This window comes from Triticum dicoccoides, chromosome 7B (assembly GCF_002162155.2).
Source record: "Triticum dicoccoides isolate Atlit2015 ecotype Zavitan chromosome 7B, WEW_v2.0, whole genome shotgun sequence".
Lineage (NCBI taxonomy): Eukaryota > Viridiplantae > Streptophyta > Magnoliopsida > Poales > Poaceae > Triticum > Triticum dicoccoides.
Genome location: NC_041393.1, coordinates 228,024,717 through 228,049,428, shown reverse-complemented (window position 1 = coordinate 228,049,428; position 24,712 = coordinate 228,024,717).

Below are 24,712 nucleotides of genomic sequence, written 5' to 3'. Positions count from 1 at the left end.
AACCGCGGGCACGGCTCTCGAAAGTTTATACCCTGCAGGGGTGTCCCAACTTAGCCCATGATAAGCTCTCGCGATCAACGAAGGATATACCTTCTCCCAGGAAGACCCGATCAGTCTCGGAATCCCGGTTTACAAGACATTTCGACAATGGTAAAACAAGACCAGCAAAGCCGCCCGATGCGCCGACAATCCCGATAGGAGCTGCACATATCTCATTCTCAGGGCAACACCGGATGAGACATCCTACGAGTAAAACCAGACCTCGAGTTTCCCCGAGGGGGCCCCGCAGTCTACTCGGTTCGGACCAGCACTTAGACAAGCACTGGCCTGGGGGGCTAAAATAAAGATGACCCTCGGGCTCCGGAAACCCAAGGGAAAAAGGGCTAGGTGAGGCAAATGGTAAAACCAAGGTTGGGCCTTGCTGGAGGAGTTTTATTCAAAGCGAACTGTCAAGGGGGTCCCATAAATCACCCGACCGCGTAAGGAACGCAAAATCCGGGAACATAACAACGGTATGACGGAAACTAGGGCGGCAAGAGTGGAACAAAACACCAGGCATAAGGCCGAGCCTTCCACCCTTTACCAAATATATAGATGCATTAATTAAATAAGAGATATTGTGATATCCCAACATAATCCTGTCCATCATGGGGCAATCTTCAACCTCACCTGCAACTAACAACGCTATAAGAGGGGCTGAGCAAAGCGGTAACATAGCCAAGCAACGGTTTGCTAGGAAGGGTGTCAAAGGTTAGAGGTTCATGGCATTTTGGGAGGCTTGAAGAGCAAATGAAAGGAAGCGCAGCAAAGCGATAGAACGAAGCAACTAGCATAGCAATGATAGTAGTGAGATCCAGGGTAGCGGTCATCTTGCCTGAAATCGTGCAAGGAAGAAGAACGAGTCCATGAAGAAGACGAACGGGAGTAGTCGAACGAATCCTCACAATTGCAACATTACCGGAACTAAGAAGCAACACCAGAAAGAAACAAACAACATGGTAAATGCACAAGCATAAACATGGCATGATGCACAAACAAGTATGATGCATGTCCGGTTTAAAGAGGCATGGCATGGCAAAGTGCAACAAACAATACTACAAGTTAAGTGGAGCTCAATATGCAACGAGTTGCATATTGACAAAACACCACATCAATTATTTAGTTCACTCTCGGTTATGCTACTCATCAATATTAAATGTTGTTAAACATGGCAAGGGGTGAAGCATATGGAAACTAACTATTTAGGCAAGTTTAAATGAGGCCGGAACAACAAACAACAATTCCAGAAAATCCTCATAAGCATATTTTGAATTTGCTACTGTTCTGCCCTAAAACATATTTTATTATTGTTAAACAGGAAAATAAAGTGCACCATGTTAAACTAGGAATTTTTCCACCCCATTTACATATAAAGTTTGTTTAAATCCAATCTACGGTTATTTAGTTATGAAATAAATCATTTTAGCATGGCATTATGCAAAATAAACACAAACAGCATGTTAAACATTTTTAACATAGATGAAAGTGGCATATTATTAATCTACACAAATTCTAAGCATTTTACATGTTTAAATCATTTTAATCCGATGCCCGGTTTGGAGTTATTACATGCATGAACATGAGGGGTCAATCTGTAAATATGCAGTTTTCTGGATAATAGCTAAATTCGCAGAAAGGAAAAAAAACACAGCGGGCTGAAACTGGTTGGCCCAACAGGAGAAAAATAAATAAAGGAGGGGCGCTGGGGGTGGCTTCACCATGGGCCTTGGCCCGATTGGAGGGGAGGCTGCAGGAGGGGAGCGCTGGGCCTGGAGGCTGCTGGCCCAGGCGCGGCGCGGTCAACGAGCGGGCGAGCGGGCGCGCAGGCGAGCACCTGCTCGATGCAGAGGATGCAGAGGCCGCGGCGGCTTCAGGCGATGCAGGGAACGGAGGAGGTCGGGGATGGATGGGTTCATGGCGGAGGCGGCGAGATCCAGTGGCCCCGGCCACATCTGGCGCGAAACGACGGCGAGGGTTGACTCGGGGCAGAGCATGGGCATCCATGGCGGTCCTGGGTTCCCTGGGAGAGAAACAGGACGAGGGAGGTGGTCAGAGAGAGCTTCAACGAAGAAGAGAAAAGGGAAGGGAGCAGGGGCTGCAAGGACGGCCTTCTGATGGCGCCTGGTCTCGGGTCGCCGGCAGCGGCCGGTCCGACGAGGCGCACGGGAGGAGAGGCAGGGGCTTGAGGACGGGCGCAGGAGGTAGCACGGTGCAATGGTGTGGGTCGACGTTCTCCTGGACGGCTGGATCGAGGGGCTTGGCGACGTGGACGCCGGAGTTGGGGTCCTCGGTCGCGGGGTGTGGAAGGAGGAGCTCGAGCTCCTGGTTTCTGCTCGGGAGGCGCGAAGCAGAGGAGACCGGTGGTGCTGGAGGTCTGCTCCAGCGAGCTGGCCGATGCTCGGGCGGCTGGAGGAGAGGAGCGACGGGCAGAGGAGCTCGGGCTCCTGCAGGATTTGGGCGGCGATGGTGGTTGCAGGAGGGAGGTGGTTGGCTGGTTGGATCGATGGAGGGATTGGGTGGATCGGGATGGATCCCGAGGAAGGAGAGGAGTGGATGACTGGCGGCGGCGCGATGGGACAAGGGGCCTAAAAACTAGGGTTAGAATGATATATATATATATAGCCGGTGGATTTTTGGTAACGGCTAGCTCGTCCCTACGATCATAATCGGGCGGCTGGGAAAAATATAGGTTAGGACGTCCAATTAAGAAAATGGAGATGTTCTATAGATGTTTGGGGATGATCCGGACCCAATGGTGGTGACTGAGCGGGTCGGGTTCGGGAAGTTTCGGACACGCGCAAGAGGTTTGGGTATTGTGCAAAAGAGGGTCAAACGGTTGGGCAACAACAGAATGGTCGGTCTGAGAAAGGTCAACAGAGACGAGGAAGAAGCGGCATCTAACAATGGATGCACGTTTTATGAAAACATGCAGATGCAATGCGCATGATGCTATGAGATGAAATGCATGACATGAACAAAATGCAAAACAAAAGACAAAAACCCAACCACGGAGGAAATAATATATCGCATCTCCGGAAAAGGCAAGAGTTGGAGTTACGAATATGGAAAGTTGTATCCGGGGCGTTACATATGCTGTACTGAAAGCTAGTTGAGTTCCCAGAGCCTGTTGTAGGTGATCCCAAAATCTGGAGATGAATTATGTGCCCCTGTCAGATATTATAGTCCTTGGAACTCCATGTAAGCACATGATACGGGAAAGATAAAGCCTGGCAAGCTTCTGAGTGGTGTGGGTTGTCTTCACGGGGATGAAGTGTGCCACCTTAGTCAGTCTATCTGTGATGACCCATATGGCATCATTCCCGTGCCGTGACCGAGGTAGTCCAACAATAAAATCCATTCCAATCTCGTCCCATTTCCACTCGGGTATCTTATTTGGTTGTAATAGTCCGGCTGGTTTCTGGTGCTCGGCCTTGATGCGTTGACATGAGTCACAACACGCAATGAACGTGGCTATGTCCCTTTTTATACCGTGCCACCAAAAATTTTCCTGAAGATCCTTGTACATTTTTTTTCCTCCAGGATGGATTGAATACGGAGCAGTGTGGCCTTCAGCTAAGATTTGCTGTTTAAGGTCCTTGATATTTGGTACGCAAAGTCTATCTCCGTACCACAATATTCCCTGCTCATCGATAACGAACTCTGAGGCCTTGCCCAAACTCACTTTCCATTTTATGCCTTCAATGCTGGGGTGCCCAAGATGAGCCTCTTTATTCTTTTCTATCAGGGTAGGCTGCATTTCTAAATTCGACACACTGCCTTCGGTGACCACCATCAAATTGAGTTTAGCGAACTCCTGCCGAAATTCGGGTCTCAGGTTTTGTAGGTTATCGTTGTCCGGGCTAGGGTTCCGACTTAGAGCATCCGCCACTACATTTGCTTTTCCTGGATGGTAGTGGATTCCAACATCATAATCCTTCACTAATTCCAACCAGCGTCATTGCCGTAAATTGAGTTCCAGTCGTGTGAAAATATACTTGAGGTTTTTATGGTCCGTGTATATTTCACAACAGTTTCCATGTAAAAAGTGTCTCCATTCCTTGAGTGCATGAATGACTGCTGCCAACTCCAGGTCATGAGTTGGACAAATTTCTTCATGCTTGCGAAGCTGTCTGGAAACATACGCGACTACCTTGCCTTCTTGCATCAATACGCATCCGAGGCCCTTCCGGGATGCGTCACAATACACCTCAAAATTCTTGTGTATGTCTGGCACAATTAATACTGGTGCTGTCGTTAATTTCCTTTTTAGTTCTTGGAAACTTTTCTCGCAAGCTTCCGTCCATTCAAACTTCTTGTCTTTCTTGAGTAACTGCGTCATTGGCTTTGCTATGGTGGAGAATCCTTCAATAAATCTTCGGTAGTATCCTGCCATTCCCAAGAAACTTCGTACGTCCGTTACGCTGGCTGGTGGTTTCCAGCCAAGTACGGCCTTGACTTTTTCTGGGTCTACAGCAATACCTTCTTGGGTCAGTACGTGGCGCAGAAAACCTACCTGTCGTAGCCAAAATTCACACTTGCTGAACTTGGCGTACAATTGATGTTTCCTAAGTTCTCCTAGTACAATTCTGAGATGTTCAGCGTGCTCTTCTGGTGTCTTGGACTATATCAGAATATTGTCGATGAATACCACAACAAACTTGTCCATAAACTTCATAAATACTTTGTTCATGAGGTGAACAAAATATGCGGGTGCGTTCGTTAGTCCAAATGGCATTACTGTGAACTCATACAGTCCATATCTGGAGGTGAAGGCTATCTTGGGGATATCTTCTGTTCGTACTTTTAATTGATGGTATCCCGACCTTAAGTCAATTTTTGAGAATACCTTGGCCTGAGCGAGCTGATCAAATAAATCATTTATCCGTGGCATCGGGTATTTGTTCTTGATTGTGACCATGTTAAGTGCTCGATAATCTATACACAATCTCAGTGTCCCATCCTTCTTCTTGGCAAATAAAATTGGTGAACCCCAAGGTGAGGAGCTGGCTCGTATATATCCTTTGTCCAGTAATTCTTTTATTTGCTTCTTCAATTCTACCAACTCGGATGGTGCCATTCTGTATGGTTTCTTGTATATGGGGGTGGTTCCGGGTGCTAGCTCAATGCTGAATTCTATCTCTCGGTCTGGTGGCATGCCTGGTAGTTCTTCGGGAAATACATGTAGAAATTCACACAATACTGGAACCTTGCTTAATTCAGAAACGTCCACCTTGTTCAATCTCGGTTGCCGGGATATTTTTCTCACTTTGGCTGAAACTTTTATTGTCTTCCCGTGGTGGTGGGTGAGAATTACGGTCCGGTTGAAGCAGTCAATAAAACCTTTGTTGGTGGTTAACCAATCCATCCCTAAGATGACATCCAGTCCTTTATTTTCCAATACAATAAGGTTGGCGTGAAACTTCAATCCTTCAAACTCAATAACCACACCTTGGCAGTAACTCTGAGTAACTTGCTTAATCCCAGGGGACTTGATGATCATGGATTTTTCCAAGGGAAGCATCGAAAAATTATTTTGCAAAGCAAAACTCTTCGAAATGAATGAGTGAGAAGCTCCAGAATCAAACAAAACCGTGGCAGGTATTGTGTTGACAGGGAACGTACCGAGCACGATATCTAGGGCGTTTTGTGCTTCCTCTCTGGTTATGTGGTTTAGATGACCCTTCCTGTGGTTGTTATTGGGGTTGAAATTGTTTCGCTTGGGCTCTGAATTATTGCCACCGTTGTTCTGCTTTGGGGTCGAGTTCCTTGGCTTGGGGCACTGCTTGGCATAATGCCCTTCCTCTCCACAAGCGTAGCAAGTAACGCCTGGGCGATATGTGAACTCATTGTCCCTTGCATGGAAATTCTTGATTGGGCGTGAGACGTTTGTCCTGGGTTTGTGTGTCCCACCTTTCTGAAAATCCGTCTTGCTTCGGTGGTTGGGAGCAAGAGAAGTCTGGTCCCTTTTGCACTCGCGAAAAACCTCCAAGCTGTGTCTCTCATTTTCCAAGGTAATGGCCTTATCCACCAGCGTTTTGAAATCTGGGAAGGTGTGCACAACCAGCTGGCAATTAAGCGCGGGTGCCAGACCGTCCAGGAATTTTTTCCATCTTCTTGCTTTTAGTCATACGCTCTTCGTTGGCGTAGCGAGACAACAGAGTAAACTGACTGTTGTATTCTGACACCGTCATGGTCCTTTGTTTGAGTTCATCAAACGCTCTCTTCTTGATCTTCATAACACTTTTAGGGATGTGCGCCCCATGAAAACCTTCTTTGAACTCCTCCCAGGTTATATCATTTTCGTTGGGGTGCATGTGTAGGAAATTTTCCCACCATGATGCAGCTGCTCTAGAGAGATAGTGCGGTGCATATAGTACTTTCTCACAGTCTGAACATTGTGCAATAATTAATTTTCTTTCCACGTCTCGATGCCAGTCATCGGCCTCAAGAGGTTTGTCAGTATGAGAAAATGTTGGGGGACGCATCTTTTGTAGCTCAGACAACTTGGATTGCTGCTGATACTGTCCATGGTGATTTCCCATATTGATGACATGGTTCATCATTTCCTAATGTTGTTGCTGACTTTGCTCATAAAGGCGGCATACTTGGGAAAATGCTGTTTCACTGCCCTGTTGACTTGACTGCCCCTGTGTGAAATTGTTGCTTGGTTGTGTGCCAAAATTTTCCTCCGGCGGATTTGGCATGGAGCGTGTCCAAGGGCGAGACATTTTTCACTCTGGGGATATATTTTGTAAAACTCATAAGAAAGGGAAATGAGTCGCAAAAATCAATAAATTCATAAAGACAGGAAATTTTAAATGCTCCAGGATTTTTCAAGATAAAAATCGATTGCGCATGGAGAAGGACTGCTCATTACATATCTTAGATGCAAGCGGTAATTATACAGTACATCACTCAGGACATGCGTACATAATCCTAACATGTTATTTAGGCTAGTGCACTTCTCCCAGTTCCTACATGATGCGCAAACAAGCTACTTCTCACAACCTATGTACATATAAACATATCGTACAAGACGGTACATCGCATGGCGGCTAAGCGTACTCAGTCGGAGATGGTAAGGATCTCCCTTGGCCTACCGAGGGTGAGGCGCAGTGAGGCTAGGGACTCAACGTCCTCCTCGCTAATAGGCTCCAGACGTGAAGCGCTGCGCTGAGTAGATCGAGCGGGCGCCACAGGCGGAGCAACACGAACAGGAGTGGGCGCAATGGGTGGTGCAGTGCGGACTGAAGTGGGCGCAATGACTTGGTTGAACTCCTCAGTGGTAGGTAGGCGACGAGCAGTGGCGAGAATGGTAGGTGAACAAGATGCCGAGGATGAGACGAAAGTCAATGGCAGTGCGGTGTGCAGGAGCTCCCTCCTATTGGCGGCACAGCCATGGACTGAGTCCATGCGGGCAGCCACAAGGTCGTCCACCAGGTTGTCGAAGGATGCCTCCAGAGCCCGGAGGTACTCGACAAGCATCTCAAAAGCCTCGTCTCGTTCTCCTCTGGGGCAAGCGAATGCGTAGTGACAGGTGTATGGCACGTGGCATGGAAGGTAGCGGTAACGACGAGTCTTCATTGAAGGAAGAACATCCTGGAGACGAGCTATCGCCTCACGGGCAGCCATCTGCATAGCATGCTTCTCCGTAGGCATGGCTCTTCCCAAGAACCGGAAGCAGCGTAACTCAACACGCCCTCCCTTGAATTGCACCGCTGCCTGGTGCATGGTCAGACTCTCGTTAATCTTGTGCTGATAGAGTGTGAAGACTGGGCGTATAGATGGCCCCATCGCGACCTGGACGATGAAGGAGAGTAGCTTGACGAACCCCTCAGGCACCTTGGCAAACATCTGTGACTCGCAGTCGTTGCCAGCCATCTACAAAATTAGGCAAAAATTCTGAATGGTCAGATCATAAATTTATGCTGACTGTCAGAAAATGACTACATTTGCAAAAATATGAATTAGCTCTATTATGCTAATAACCAATTAGCGATCGCACCTAGTGGCTTGCTACAGTCAGCCTCGCTCTGGTACCAAGCTTGTCACGACTGGTTTTCCAATAAAATGCTTATTGAGAAACCGATCTTTTGAGTCCAGTATGAGGAAAATCCTCCTTACTGGTAGACAAAATCTTGATACAGTAAGCCAGTAGCATTAAATATATTACAGGTTCGAGCTGAGGCTGCTAGACATTTTATTACAAGCACGCCAATAATTATGCATAATGGCGGGTATGACACAATGGAGTGGTGGCATACTACTGACTCATAATAAAAGTGGTGGTGGATATATCACAGTGGAGTGGACAACATGACTCCTAAACTGGCAGCTCATCGAGCGTCGAGGTGAGGCTCGATGAATTTATTCAGGTAGCGGAAGCGGATATAATACAGTGACCAAATCCAGGATCGCACGAGACTGACTGGGACTCCTCTAGGCGTCGGACTCGCTATCGAACTCTTCATCCACGAGATCGCCTTCGTCAACATGTGGCCAAATCAACAAGCCAGGTGAGTACTTTGAAAGTACTCGCAAGACAGTTCGGACATAAGATATAACAAATGCATGCATGAATGCGTCATGGGTAATTAGTAATGCACATTCAATTTAATAAATATTGGCACAACATGAAAAGTAAAAAGGGAGTTGGGCGGTAGTCTTCCTGAAATCCCAACAGAATAACTGAAAACCGATCGGGTGTCTGGAGCGACGCCTCGAAGGGTAAATAAATAAATAATCATGCCGCAGTCGGGCGTCTAAGCGACACCACATAAAGGGCTTATGTTGAAAAGTAAATGACATGCGTGCCACAGTCGGACGTTGGAGCGACATCGCAGAAAGGGCTTATATTGAAAGTAAATAACATGCGTGCCACAGTCGGACCTCTGAGCGACGTCTTAGAAAGGGCTTATATCGAAAGTAAATAACAAGCGTGCCACAGTCGGACGTCTGAGCGACGTCGCAGAAAGGGCTTATATCAAAAGTAAATAACAAGCATGCCATAGTCGGACGTCTGAGCGACATCGCAGAAAGGGCTTATATCAAAAGTAAATAACAAGCGTGCCACAGTCGGACGTCTAAGCGACATCGCAGAAAGGGATTATATTGAAAGTAAATAACATGCGTGCCACAGTCGGACGTCTAAGCGACATCGCAGAAAGGGCTTAAATTTCATTATTCATATCTAATAAATTCACCAAGATATAATACTCATAGGAAATATTCAACACATAATATTAAACGGGTTAGTCCATCCACATGAATAAACATTTAACCGGACTTAACACTCACGTGGTTCACCGGAGTTTTGTCACTGAGACTAACACTTGACAAGATAAGTTGAACACAGTATTTGGACATGAATAAGATGATTCATAGGATTTTTGACTCTGCAGAGTTTGTACTAAATTGCCCACAGCCAACGGATTTCCGTAGTCACGAGGACTAGTTCCCTTACGGTATTTCGGAAGAAACACATCTAACCAGTACACACCCATCCCACCTCACGATGCCAGGAATCACCCTAGACAGTGTTCAAGAAAAACTTTGAGACGGGGAGATCACAATCTCGAATAGCATGGGATCGAATTTATATACGCGCATTCTAAGGGGTGCCCCCCTCTCGGTCCCAACCGGAAACACCCATGCCCCCTGACCAGATGACTGGCATTAATCTAGGGCCATGGAACCATCATCACGGCCTCTCGATTTGGTGTGTACCAGGAAAGCGGTTTGCAACTTACTAAGCCATATCCCTTGCGGAAAACAACTGGTAGTACAGGAAGGGAAAATAGATGGAAACTGGACTGATTCATGTTGACACTGGAGTCAAATAGTCTGGCATAAGACTGGCATGCTACAACACTGCCATCTTACCCATTCTCATGCCATCACATGGCCATGCAAACTCATATCCAACAACTCATGGATTTTCGAAACTCACTTGCCTCATCTTTGCATGTAACATAACGTTCATCGAGATGCTCATAAACATGCCATGAAACTACTTAATGCAAACATGTCAAAGACACACATCATATCAAAAGTTCAAACATGCTTGCCTGGTTCGGAGTAGTCTGAGTCTAGCTTGGCGAAGTTCGCGGTTCCGTCACCTCCTTCGGTATCTACGGTATAAAGAAACATACGCGCTAACGTAAATACCGTGAGGTGCACAAAAATATTCCAAATATTTTTCAAATAAATATGATAAAAAACTAGACAAAAACTTAAAGAGGACAGAAAAAGAATCAATCAAAAATCATTTTCTGTTTAAAAGTTATAAGGGTTTTAATCCAGGGGCCTTTCTATAATGAAATAGAAACTTCTCAGGGGGCTGAACAGAAAAGACCAGAAAAACGTTTCAGACTGAAAGAGTATTTGCCCGAATGAGTTTTCAGAAAACGTTTCGAAAAAAAGAAAAGAGAGGCTAACTGGGGGTCCCACTCGTCAGGTTTGAAATTTCAAACGGGGAGAAACAGAGCTCGTCGGCGCCCGAGAGCTGCGGTGGTCGCCGACGGTGATCCACGGCCAGTTAGGAGGATCGGAGAGTACCTACGTGCTCAGCGTGTCCTTCCGTGTTGGTGGGTGGTGGTGGTGGTCGACGGCGGTCCTTGCTCCGGCGGACGGCGGCTCGGGTGGAGTTGGATCTCGTTGGGGAGGGCTGCGGAGGTCAAATTGAAGCCTGGGTTAGATCACTGGGTGCTCGAGGGGACTACTAACGAGGTTTTGGCGGCGGGGATGGCCTCACCGGAGTGGATCGAGCTGGTGGTCGAGGCGGATCGGGGCGGCCGGAGTTGGGGGAGGAGACCTCCTCGAGGTCCTCCTAGTGGTTTGGCGAGGTTCTGGTGGGGTGCAGTGGTGGTGCGTGCTCGAGAACAAGCCCGGGGCCTCCTTTTATAGGCGATCCGAGGTGGTGGCCGTGAATGGGGATCTCCGGCGATGGTTACGACGGCGCAGTGTTTGGTCGGGGCATTTAGGGGGGTTGGGCGTCAACGTGGAGGTCCACCAGCTCCATTTAGGTGCTAACCCAGCTTGGATTAGGCGCTCTGGGTGGCTTCAACGGAACGGGGTGGCGCGGGCCCGTCGGCGGCAGAGGGTGCGCCCTGTGCTTGCCGGGCCACGGCGACGGTGCTGCGGCGTGCGCTGGCATGCATGAGGCCACGCGGAGGGCTAGGGGGCGTTGGGCGGCGCCGGACGGCGTAGCGAGCTGGCTCTGGCTCCCGTTGGCTGCCACGGGTGGCTCTGCCACCGCAGAAGTTGCCGGTGTCGGCGATGCTTGCTGCCATCGACACCTGCGCCCGTCCAAGAGAGCATGCGGTGCTCCGGTCAAGGGGGAGAGGCCGTGCGTGACGCGCCAGGGTGCTCAGGTGTTCGATGACAAGTCTTTGACGAAAAACGACACTGCTAACTCTGAAACTCTGAACTTTACTGAAAGGGGTACAGGAACAGTGCCGACCAAGTGTTTGACGAAATGATTTTGGCATGTGGGGAATTTTCCTTGAGCTGATCTTTGGTGGGGTGGCCTCTCATTGCATCTGGGGGCTTCCTGAATTTTGGTAGAATTTTGGGAGAAGAGAAAGTATGAATTTAACCAAATTTGGCAAATCTGGTCCAAACTTGCAGAGGTTGAAACTTGAAAATTTTGAAAAGAGAAAGAGTGGATCCTGATGGATCTAGGTTGGGGGTGCTAAGGACTATCCAGAGGAGTTGGTTTGAGATTAAAACTCAAAGGAATTCAGGTAGTTCCTTTGTAAATCATCTAGGCTTAAAATAATTGACAGAATTGTTTGGGGGAATAGAATAAATGAAATAAAATCCTAAAATGGGTTGGACTTGTTGAACAGAAAGTTTGGATTTCCCCAAGGTGGAGGGAGGGGTTTTCGGGAGGATTTACCACAAGAGGCATGGTAAAACCATGGGTGGTTCAAAACAAAAGAAGCCCCAAAACCCAAAGGGTTTCTTTAAAAGAAAATAAACTCCGAAAATACATTTGAGAAGGGAACAATCAGAAGAAAAGTTTTTAATAACCAAACACCAGAGTTGAAGAAGATATAAAAATAAAATCCTTGCCATTGGAAAAGTTTTGGGAGAGAGGTTTTTGGAAGGATTTAAATGACCTTCTTCAAATCCAACAAAGTTTTTGTTGAAAACCAAATAAAAATTTTTGGAGTGTCACAACACCTACCCCCTTAGGAAAAATCTCGTCCCCGAGATTTCAGATGATCCTCAAATAAGTGTGGGTGCTCTCTCCGAAGAAAATCCTCTCTTTCCCAAGTTGCTTCACTCTCGGTGTGATTGTTCCACTGAACTCTGAAAAACTTGATGGTTTTCTGTCGGGTCCTCCTTTCAGACTCCTCTAATATTTTGATTGGATGTTCCTGATAGGTGAGGTCTGGTTGCACGTCAATGTTTTCATGGGATACTTGTTTCTCTGGGTTGCTTACGCACTTTCTCAACTGCGAGACGTGGAACACATCGTGGACATCGGATAATTCTTCGGGTAAGTCTAGCTGGTAGGCTACCTTGCCTCTTCGTGCCACTATACAGAACGGTCCAATGAATCTTGGTGCTAGTTTTCCCTTAATCTTGAACCGTTGCAGGCACCTCATAGGAGATACTCGTAGGTACACAAACTCACCGTGTTCGAAACTGACTCCATGATGTTCTGATCGTAATAACTCTTCTGTCGGCTTTGAGCGGTCTTGAGTCGGTCTCTGATTAGCTTGACCTTTTCCTCGGCTTCTTTGAGCATGTCTGGGCCGAAGATACGGCTATCTCCGGTCTCTGACCAATTTAGCGGGGTACGACATCTCCGCCTATACAAGGCTTCAAATGGTGCCATTTGCAGGCTGGCCTGGTAACTGTTGTTGTATGCAAACTCTGTGTATGGCAAGCTTTCTTCCCAACTGGATCCATAGGCGAGGACACATGCTCTCAGCATGTCCTCTAGAATTTGGTTTACTCGTTCAGTTTGTCCATCCGTCTGGGGGTGGTATGTTGTACTGAAAGCTAGTTGGGTTCCCAGAGCCTGTTGTAGGTGATCCCAAAATCTGGAGATGAATTGTGTGCCCCTGTCAGATATTATAGTCCTTGGAACTCCATGTAAGCAGATGATACGGGAAAGATAAAGCCTGGCAAGCTTCTGAATGGTGTGGGTTGTCTTCACGGGGATGAAGTGTGCCACCTTAGTCAGTCTATCTGTGATGACCCATATGGCATCATTCCCGTGCCGTGACCGAGGTAGTCCAACAATAAAATCCATTCCAATCTCGTCCCATTTCCACTCGGGTATGTTATTTGGTTGTAATAGTCCGGCTGGTTTCTAGTGCCCGGCCTTGATGCATTGACATGAGTCACAACATGCAATGAACGTGGCTATGTCCCTTTTTATACCGTGCCACCAAAATTCTTCCTGAAGATCCTTGTACAATTTTGTTCCTCCAGGATGGATTGAATACGGAGCAGTGTGGCCTTCAGCTAAGATTTGATGTTTAAGGTCCTTGATATTTGGTACGCAAAGTCTATCTCCGTACCACAATATTCCCTGCTCGTCGATAACGAACTCTGAGGCCTTGCCCAAACTCACTTTCCGTTTTATGCCTCCAATGCTGGGGTGCCCATGCTGAGCCTCTTTAATCTTTTCTATCAAGGTAGGCTGCATTTCTAAATTCGACACACTGCCTTCGGTGACCACCATCAATTTGAGTTTAGCAAACTCCTGCCGAAATTCGTGTCTCAGGTTTTGTAGGTTGTCGTTGTCCGGGCTAGGGTTCCGACTTAGAGCATCCGCCACTACATTTGCTTTTCTTGGATGGTAGTGGATTCCAACATCATAATCCTTCACCAATTCCAACCAGCGTCGTTGCCGTAAATTGAGTTCCAGTTGTGTGAAAAATATACTTGAGGCTTTTATGGTCCGTGTATATTTCACAACGGTTTCCATGTAAAAAGTGTCTCCATTCCTTGAGTGCATGAATGACTACTGCCAACTCCAGGTCATGAGTTGGACAAATTTCTTCATGCTTGCGAAGCTGTCGGGAAACATACGCGACTACCTTGCCTTCTTGCATCAATACGAATCCGAGGCCCTTCCGAGATGCGTCACAATACACCTCAAAATTCTTGTGTATGTCTGGCACAATTAATACTGGTGCTGTCGTTAATTTCCTTTTTAGTTCTTGGAAACTTTTCTCGCAAGCTTCCGTCCATTCAAACTTCTTGTCTTTCTTGAGTAACTACGTCATTGGCTTTGCTATGGTGGAGAATCCTTCAATAAATCTTCGGTAGTATCCTGCCATTCCCAAGAAACTTCGTATGTCCGTTACGCTGGCTGGTGGTTTCCAGCCAAGTACGGCCTTGACCTTTTCCAGGTCTACGGAAATACCTTCTTGGGTCAGTACGTGGCCCAGAAAACCTACCTGTCGTAGCCAAAATTCACACTTGCTGAACTTGGCATACAATTGATGTTTCCTGAGTTCTCCTAGTACAATTCTGAGATGTTCAGCATGCTCTTCTGGTGTCTTGGAGTATATCAGAATATCGTCGATGAATACCACAACAAACTTGTCCATAAACTTCATAAATACTTTGTTCATGAGGTGAAAAAAATATGCGGGGGCGTTCGTTAGTCCAAATGGCATTTCTGTGAACTCATACACTCCGTATCTGGAGGTGAAGGCTGTCTTGGGGATATCTTCTATTCGTACTTTTAATTGATGGTATCCCGACCTTAAGTCAATTTTTGAGAATACCTTGGCCTGAGCGAGCTGATCAAATAAATCATTTATCCGTGGCATCGGGTATTTGTTCTTGATTGTGACCATGTTAAGTGCTCGATAATCTATACACAATCTCAGTGTCCCATCCTTCTTCTTGGCAAATAAAATTGGTGAACCCCAAGGTGAGGAGCTGGCTCGTATATATATCCTTTGTCCAGTAATTCTTTTATTTTCTTCTTCAATTCTACCAACTCAGATGGTGCCATTCTGTATGGTTTCTTGTATATGGGGGTGGTTCCGGGTGCTAGCTCAATGCTGAATTCTATCTCTCGGTTTGGTGGCATGCCTGGTAGTTCTTCGGGAAATACGTCTGGAAATTCACACAATACTGGAACCTTGCTTAATTCAGAAACGTGCACCTTGTTCAATCTCGATTGCCGGGATATTTTTCTCTTTGGCTGAAACTGTTATTGTCTTCCCGTGGTGGTGGGTGAGAATTACGGTCCGGTTGAAGCAGTCAATAAAACCTTTGTTGGTGGTTAACCAATCCATCCCTAAGATGACATCCAGTCCTTTATTTTCCAAAACAATAAGGTTGGCGTGAAACTTCAATCCTTCAAACTCAATAACCACACCTTGGCAGTAACTCTGAGTAACTTGCTTAATCCCAGGGGACTTGATTATCATGTATTTTTCCAAGGGAAGCATCGAAAAATTATTTTGCAAAGCAAGACTCTTCGAAATGAATGAGTGAGAAGCTCTAGAATCAAACAAAACCGTGGCAGGTATTGTGTTGACAGGGAACGTACCGAGCATGATATCTGGGGCGTTTTGTGCTTCCTCTCTGGTCACTGGTTTAGATGACCCTTATTGTGGTTGTTGTTGGGGTTGAAATTGTTTCGCTTGGGCGCTTAATTATTGCCACCGTTGTTCTGCTTTGGGGTCGAGTTCCTTGGCTTGGGGTACTGCTTGGCATAATGCCCTTCCTATCCACAAGCGTAGCAAGTAATGGCTGGGCGATATGTGAACTCCTTGTCCCTTGCATGGAAATTCTTGATTGGGCGTGAGACGTTTGTCGTGGGTTTGTGTGTCCCACCTTTCTGAAAATCTGTCTTGCTTCGGTGGTTGGGAGCAAGAGAAGTCTGGTCCCTTTTGCGTTTGCGGAAATCCTCCAAGCTGCGTCTCTCATTTTCCAAGGTAATGGCCTTATCCACCAGCGTTTTGAAATCTGGGAAGGTGTGCACAACCAGCTGGCAATTAAGCGCGGGTGCCAGACCGTCCAGGAATTTTTTCCATCTTCTTGCTTTTAGTCATACGCTCTTCGTTGGCGTAGCGAGACAATAGAGTAAACTGACTGTTGTATTCTAACACCGTCATGGTCCTTTGTTTGAGTTCATCAAACTCTCTCTTCTTGATCTTCATAACACTTTTAGGGATGTGCGCCCCATGAAAACCTTCTTTGAACTCCTCCCAGGTTATATCATTTTCGTTGGGGTGCATGTGTAGGAAATTTTCCCACCATGATGCAGCTGCTCCAGAGAGATAGTGCGGTGCATATAGTACTTTCTCACGGTCTGAACATTGTGCAATAATTAATTTTCTTTCCACGTCTCGATGCCAGTCATCGGCCTCAAGAGGTTTGTCAGTATGAGAAAATGTTGGGGGACACGTCTTTTGTAGCTCAGACAACTTGGATTGCTGCTGATACTGTCCATGGTGATTTCCCATATTGATGACGTGGTTCATCATTTCCTAATGTTGTTGCTGACTTTGCTCATAAAGGCGGCATACTTGGGAAAATGCTGTTTCACTGCCCTGTTGACTTGACTGCCCCTGTGTGAAATTATTGCTTGGTTGTGTGCCAAAATTTTCCTTTGGCGGATTTGGCATGGAGCGTGTCCAAGGGCGATACATTTTTCACTCTGGGGATATATTTTGTAAAACTCATAAGAAAGGGAAATGAGTCGCAAAAATCAATAAATTCATAAAGACGGGAAATTTTATATGCTCCAGGATTTTTCAAGATAAAAATCCATTGCGCACGGAGAAGGACTGCTCATTACATATCTTAGATGCAAGCGGTAATTATACAGTACATCACACAGGATATGCGTACATAATCCTAAGATGTTATTTAGGCTAGTGCACTTCTCCCAGTTCCTACATGATGCGCAAACAAGCTACTTCTCACAACCTATGTACATATAAACATATCGTACAAGATGGTACATCGCATGGCGGCTAAGCGTACTCAGTCGGAGATGGTAAGGATCTCCCTTGGCCTGCCGAGGGTGAGGCGCAGTGAGGCTGGGGACTCAACCTCCTCCTCGCTAAAAGGCTCCAGACGTGAAGCGCTGCGCTGAGTAGATGGAGCGGGCGCCACAGGCAGAGCAACACGAACAGGAGTCGGCGCAATGGGTGGTGCAGTGCGGACTGAAGTGGGCGCAATGACTTGGTTGAACTCCTCAGTGGTAGGTAGGCGACGAGCAGTGGCGAGAATGGTAGGTGAACAAGATGCCGAGGACGAGACGAAAGTCAGTGGCGGTGCGGTGTGCAGGAGCTCCCTCCTGTTGGCGTCATAGCCATGGATTGAGTCCATGTGGGCAGCCACAAGGTCGTCCACCAGGTTGTCGAAGGCTGCCTCCAGAGCCCGGAGGTACTCGACAAGCATCTCAAAAGCCTCGTCTCGTTCTCCTCTATGGCAAGCGAATGCATAGTGACAGGTGTATGGCACGTGGCATGGAAGGTAGCGGTAACGACGAGTCTTCATTGAAGGAAGAACATCCCGGAGACAAGCTATCGCCTCACGGGCAGCCATCTGCATAGCATGCTTCTCCGTAGGCATGGCTCTTCCCAAGAACCGGAAGCGGCGTAACTCAACACGCCCTCCCTTGAATTGCACCGCTGCCTGGTGCATGGTCAGACTGTCGTTAATCTTGTGCTGATAGAGTGTGAAGACTGGGCGTATAGATGGCCCCATCGCGACCTAGACGATGAAGGAGAGGAGTTTGACGAACCCCTCAGGCACGTTTGCGAACATCTGTGACTCGCAGTCGTTGCCAGCCATCTACAAAATTAGGCAAAAATTCTGAATGGTCAGATCTTAAATTTATGCTAACTGTCAGAAAATGACTACATTTGCAAAAATATGAATTAGCTCTATTATGCTAATAACCGATTAGCGATCGCACGTAGTGGCTTCCTACAGTCAGCCTGGCTCTGGTACCAAGCTTGTCACTACCGGTTTTCCAATAAAATGCTTATTGAGAAACCGATCTTGTGAGTCCAGTATGAGGAAAATCCTCCTTACTGGTAGACAAAATCTTGATACAGTAAGCCAGTAGCATTAAATATATTACAGGGTCGAGCTGAGGCTGCTCAACATTTTATTACAAGCACGCCAATAATTATGCATAATGGCGAGTATGACACAATGGTGTGGTGGCATACTACTGACTCGTAATAAAAGTGGTGGTGGATATATCACAGTGGAGTGGATAACATGACTCCTAAACTGGCAGCTCATCGAGCGCCGTGGTGAGGCTCGATGAATTTATTCAGGTAGCGGAAGCGGATATAATACAATGACCAAATCCAGGATCGCACGAGACTGATTGGGACTCCTCTAGGCGTCGGACTCGCTATCGAACTCTTCATCCATGAGATCGCCTTCGTCAACATCTGGCCAAATCAACAACCCAGGTGAGTACTTTGAAAGTACTCGCAAGACAGTTCGGACATAAGATATAACAAATGCATGCATGAATGCGTCATGGGTAATTAGTAATGCACATTCAATTTTATAAATATTGGCACAACATGAAAAGTAAAAAGGGAGTCGGGCAGTAGTCTTCCCGAAATCCCAACAGAATAACTGAAAACCGATCGGGTGTCTGGAGCGACGCCTCGAAAGGTAAATAAATAAATAATCATGCCGCAGTCGGGCGTCTAAGCGACACCACATAAAGGGCTTATGTTGAAAAGTAAATGACATGTGTGCCACAGTCAGACGTCGGAGCGACATTGCAGAAAGGGCTTATATTGAAAGTAAATAACATGCGTGCCACAGTAGGATGTCTGAGCGACGTCGCAGAAAGGGCTTATATCGAAAGTAAATAACAAGCGTGCCATAGTCGGACGTCTGTGCGACGTCGCAGAAAGGGCTTATATCAAAAGTAAATAACAAGCATGCCATAGTCGGACGTCTGAGCGACATCGCAGAAAGGGCTTATATCAAAAGTAAAATAACAAGCGTGCCATAGTCGGACGTCTAAGCGACATCGCAGAAAGGGCTTATATTGAAAGTAAATAACATGTGTGCCACAGTCGGACGTCTAAGCGACATCGCAGAAAGGGCTTAAATTTCATTATTCATATCTAATAAATTCACCAAGATATAATACTCATAGGAAATATTCAACACATAATATTAAACGGGTTAGTCCATCCACAGGAATAAACAATTAACCGGACTTAACACTCATGTGGTTCACCGGAGTTTTGTCACTGAGACCGACACTTGACAAGATAAGTTGAACACAGTATTTGGACATGAATAAGATGATTCATATGATTTCTGACTCTGCAGAGTTTGTACTAAATTGCCCACAGCCAACGGATTTCCGTAGTCACGAGGACTAGTTCCGTTTATGGTATTTCGGAAGAAACACATCTAACCAGTACACACCCATCCCACCTCACGATGCCAGGAATCATCCTAGACAGCGTTCAAGAAAAACTTTGAGACGGGGAGATCACAATCTCGAATAGCATGGGATCAAATTTATACACGCGCGCTCTAAGGGGTGCCCCCCTCTCGATCCCAATCGGAAACACCCATGCCCCCTGACCGGATGACTGGCTTTAATCCAGGGCCATGGAACCATCATCATGGCCTCTCGATTTGGTGTGTACCGGGAAAGCGGTTTGCAACTTACTAAGCCATATCCCTTGCGGAAAACATGTGGTAGTACAGGAAGGGAAAACGGATGGAAACTGGACTGATTCATGTTGACACTGGAGTCAAATAGTCTGGCATAAGACTGGCATGCTACAACACTGCCATCTTACCCATTCTCATGCCATCACATGGCCATGCAAACTCATATCGAACAACTCATGGATTTTCGAAACTCACTTGCCTCATCTTTGCATGTAACATAACGTTCATCGAGATGCTCATAAACATGCCATGAAACTACTTAATGCAAACATGTCAAAGACACTCATCATATCAAAAGTTCAAACATGCTTGCCTGGTTCGGAGTAGTCAGAGTCTAGCTTGGCGAAGTTCGCGGTTCCGTCACCACCTTCGGTATCTACGGTATAAAGAAACATATGCTCTAATGTAAATACCGTGAGGTGCACAAAATTATTCCAAATATTTTTCAAATGAATATGATAGAAAACTAGACAAAAATTTAAAGAGGACAGAAAAAGAATCAATCAAAAATCATTTTCTGTTTAAAAGTTATAAGGGTTTTAATCCAGGGGCCTTTCTGTAATGAAACAGAAACTTCTCATGGGGCTGAACAGGAAAGACCAGAAAAACGTTTCAGACTGAAAGCGTATTTTCCCGAATGCGTTTTCAGAAAACGTTTTGAAAAAAAAGAAAAGAGAGGCTGACGGGGGGTCCCACCCTTCAGGTTTGAAATTTCAAACTGGAAGAAACAGAGCTCGTCGGCGCCCGAGAGCTGCGGTGGTCGCCGGTGGCGATCCACGGCGAGTTTGGAGGATCAGAGAGTACCTACGTGCTCAGCGTGTCCTGCCGCGTCAGTGGGTGGTGGTGCTGGTCGTTGGCGAGCACCACGTCGACGGCGGTCCTTGCTCCGGCGGACGGCGGCTCGGGTGGAGTTAGATCTCGTCGGGGAGGGCTGCGGAGGTCAAATTGAAGCTTAGGTTAGATCACTGGATTCTCGAGGGGACTACTGACGAGGTTTGGGCGGCGGGGATGGCCTCACCGGAGTGGATCGAGCTGGTGGCTGAGGCGGATCGGGGCGGCCGGAGTTGGGGGAGGAGACCTCCTCGAGGTCCTCCTAGTGGTTTGGCGAGGTTCTGGTGGGGTGCAGTGGTGGTGCGTGCTCGAGAACGAGCTCGGGTCCTCCTTTTATAGCCGATCCGAGGCGGTGGCCGCGAACGGGGATCTCCGGCGATGGTTACAGCGGCGCAGTGTTTGGTCGGGGCCTTTAGGGGGGTTGGGTGTCAGCGTGGAGGTCCTCCAGTTCCATTTGTAAGATTTCGGGTTCCGGCAGACCCTTGAGGTTCGAACACTAGGGTGTGCGCGAATATTCAACCCTCTATCGGCTCGCTCCTCGCCGAATCGCTAGGACCTAAACTACCGAACTGAACCGCACAAGAGACACAAGATTTATACTGGTTCAAGCCACCATTGTGGTGTAATACCCTACTCCAGTGTGTGGTGTGGTGGATTGCCTCTTGGGCTTGATGATGAACAATACAAGGCAGAACAGCCTTGCGACGGACTGTTCTTGGCTGGTGCGATGAACTGCTGGGAGGAGTTCAATCGCTCTATCTACTGGTTTCTTGGTGAGGATCCCGATTGCTAGGTCAGGTCCAGATGCCTCTACCCTGGGGGTGGCTAGTCCTATTTATAGGCAAAGGCCCTGGGCCTCTTCCCAAATATTGAGCGGGAAGGGCGCCAACAATTGGCCATTTTGAAGGGGAACAGCGAGTACACTTATCCTGACTAAAGTTGGTCCTCGCCTGTCAAAGGCTCTGGTGGTGACGCCGGCTTGGGCTCCACAATGACTTCCTTCCGGCCGTTGGGCTGGTCTTGGTCTTGTTGCACTGAAATGGACGCCTTTGCTTGATGCTCTCACCTGCGCTTGCTCCCTTTGCACCAAAGAGGAAAGGAGGACACTACGCGGGCTGGCGCCTGACTGGCGCCCTTGGTCGTCATGGCTTGCGTCATGGGCACCTCGCGAGGTACCCTGCCTTGAACTCTCCGCCTCCTCATGAGCCAGCCTGATGAGGCCGTGCCTGAGGAAGCTCCTTGTCGTCCGCCCCGCGAGGCTTGGCCCCTCGTGAGGGTCTTGAGCTTGTGTTGATGAAGATGGGCTGTGCTGGGCCTCCTTTGAGCCACGCCGCAGGCCGCAGGCAGGCAAGTCTGGGGACCCCCGTTCCCAGAACGCCGACAGTAGTGCACGGGCCCACGGCGCGCCCGAACTTGGCCGAGCAGAGAGGCGAAAGGGCAAGTGCGAAGCGTCGTGGGCCCTAACAGCCTGCGGCCTTGGGTGCCGCGTGGCGGTTGATTGGACGTGGGCGGCACTGTTCCCCCACACCTCCTTATTTCGTGCCTTGCTAGGCGGACTCGCTGCCGCACACAGTTGCTCCCCTTTCTGCTGCTTGAGCGCTCCCTGTCCTTTCTTCTCTCGAACTCCATCTTTCGTATCCAATCCAATCTCGGACCTTCCCCCTCCCCTTCCTGCCGTCATGGATCCGCCGAGGAAGGGAAAAGGGAAGAAGCCCGTGCCGCCGCCTCGCTCGTTGTCGACGGAGGCCCCCGCCGTCGATTGGCCGGTCATAGTCAATCAAGAAGGCCTGGGCAAGGTCGGCCCAGCCCTGGCCACCATCTTCAATGAGTGCGGGAGGACGACGGCCTGGCTCGCGTCTCGCTTCTCCGTTGACAGGATTCCCACCGAGGTCCGGTATTTTGCCGACGCCCTGTGGGCGGGACTGGTTCCCCCCTTCTCTGATTTCTTCAACGTCGTGCTTTCCCATTATCAGATCCATATGATGCACCTGGGTCCTGAGTCCATCACCCTTCTCGCAGTATTTGCCTTTGTTTGCGAGGCAATGACGAGCATGCTTCCTTTGGTTGCCTTGCTGCGCCACTTCTTCTCTCTGCGCCTTGTCGACCCTACCCAATGCTCGGGGTGCGTGAGCTTCACTGCCGCGCCTGAGACAGCGGCTTCTGGAATTGACTTCAGTCTTCCTCCGCCTGCGCCTGGGTTTCGTGAGCGGTGGCAGTATGTGGACGTAGGGGTGCCCAGCCCCCTACTGACGGAGCCGTCTTCACCTGTTGTCCCCAACTCAGGTTGGGGCCAGGAGACGCTTGCGAGCCCCCGTCTTGCTTTCGTCTGGCGTTGCTTCGAGTTCTTGAGGGGGCTTGGCGTGACGGCACCCAAGGTGGTGAAGGAGTTCTTGCTACACTGCATCGCCCCTCTCCAGCGCCATTCTCACCGAATGTGGGCCTACAGCGGTCGTGGGGACCGTATGCGGCTCCAGGAAGAGGACATGACGCCTGAAGCTCTGAGGAAGGTGCTCTTGGTCTTGACTGGGGATCCTTCCCCCAGCAGCATTCGTCAAGGGGGGGCCTTGTTGTACCTTTGCTCGAACAGGGGTGACTTCGTGAGGCAGATGCCCATCTTCGACGAATGGGGTCTGCAACCTGCTGACCTCCAGGGGCCTCGTGAGAACCCAGTGGTGGTGGTCGCCCTCGTGGCTGTCTGGGGCGACTCTTCCTCAAGTGGCGGGGCAGGGAGGCATGAGCCTCCGGAGGCCGAGGGTGCCCTCGCCGAGGCGACAGCACTGGGCGACGCTCATGAGGGAGCGGCTCCCGAGGCTCGTGCTGCCGCAGTTGAGGGTGGCGAGCGGCCGCTCGCAATGCCTGCGGCTGAGGCTCCCGAGGCCCCAGCCGCTCTTCTTGGTGAGGCGACCGGCAGCGCGCATCAGGCGGACGCCCCCGACGCGAGTCGCCTCGATGCTTCCTCCTCGTCGCAAGATGACCCCTGCGCTCAACTCTTGGGTCATTGCCGCGTGGACTTTGAGGCCCTCCGGAAGAGAAGGGAGGCCCTGGGCGATGATTACCCTTGTCCCCTGCTGAAGCATAGGAAGTACTTCGCCATCGATGAGTAAGCCTTCTCCCTTCCTAGCTCCTAATTCTTCTGTTGCCTTTCCTGATCCTTGCTTCGCAGGGCCCTTCCTTCCGAGCTCATGGAGGTGGACGAGGGGCCATCCCCCTCGCATCCGCCCTTTCCGCCGACTTCAATCATTCCGAGCAGCAGAGCCCTTGTGGTGAGGCCGGTTGGTGAGGAGAACCTTCCTGAGGCGCAGCGCAGCCCTGCGCTCCCCGCGGCCTTCCTTCGCGGGCCTCCTCGTGGCATAGCTAGCCTGCCGTGGGCTTCTCGCCTGGTAGTGGACCGTGATTGGTTGAGGTACTCCCTGCGCTCTTCACCCGGGGATGGACTGGCTTCAGGTCGGGCTTCTGGCAGGGCGCGCCCGACCGTCTCAAGGGCGCCAGCCCCCAGCCCCCTGCCCGAGGGGGGAATGCTGATCCGCGCCCCACGGCGCTCGCTTGGGGCAGATGGTGGTGTGGAAGACATGCTCGAGCGCGCTCGGGAGCGTCGCGCCCTTCGCCAAGGGTTCCTCCGGAGGGTGGCTGACGCGGTGAGCCTGCTTGGTGAGGAACTCGCTGATGAGGACGTGCGCCTTGAGGCTGAGGGTACGGCTGGTTGCGGAGAGGCGCAAGCTGGAGGCGGCTGCCGCCCTCGCGCACCGTCGGCGCGATCTTGATGATGAGGAGGCCAAGGCGTCGCTGGAGGCCTCTCGGGAGGCCCGTTCCCAGGCCGACGAAGAAGCCCGGGAAGCTGACCGGCGGCGAGAGGCCACGGAGGAGCGGGCATAGGAACTCTTGGCCCAGTGCCGCTCACTGGAGGAGCAGGTGGAGCTGCGCGAGGCGGCCCTTGCGTCGATGAAGGTGGCCTCCGGCGACCCAGTGGAGCTCCAGAAGCGTGAGGAGGCGTTGACGCTGGAAGCCGCCGAACGCGCGCGCGAGTATGAGCGCCTAGAGACGAGGAAGCGCTGGATGACACGGGCGGAGGACGACGTCGCTGCGCGGGAAGCCCGTGTCTCGGAGGAGGTCGGACGTCGGGTGGCGACGGCGCGCCTGAATCTCGAGCGCGAGTTCTCAGAGAGGCTGGAGTTGGTCT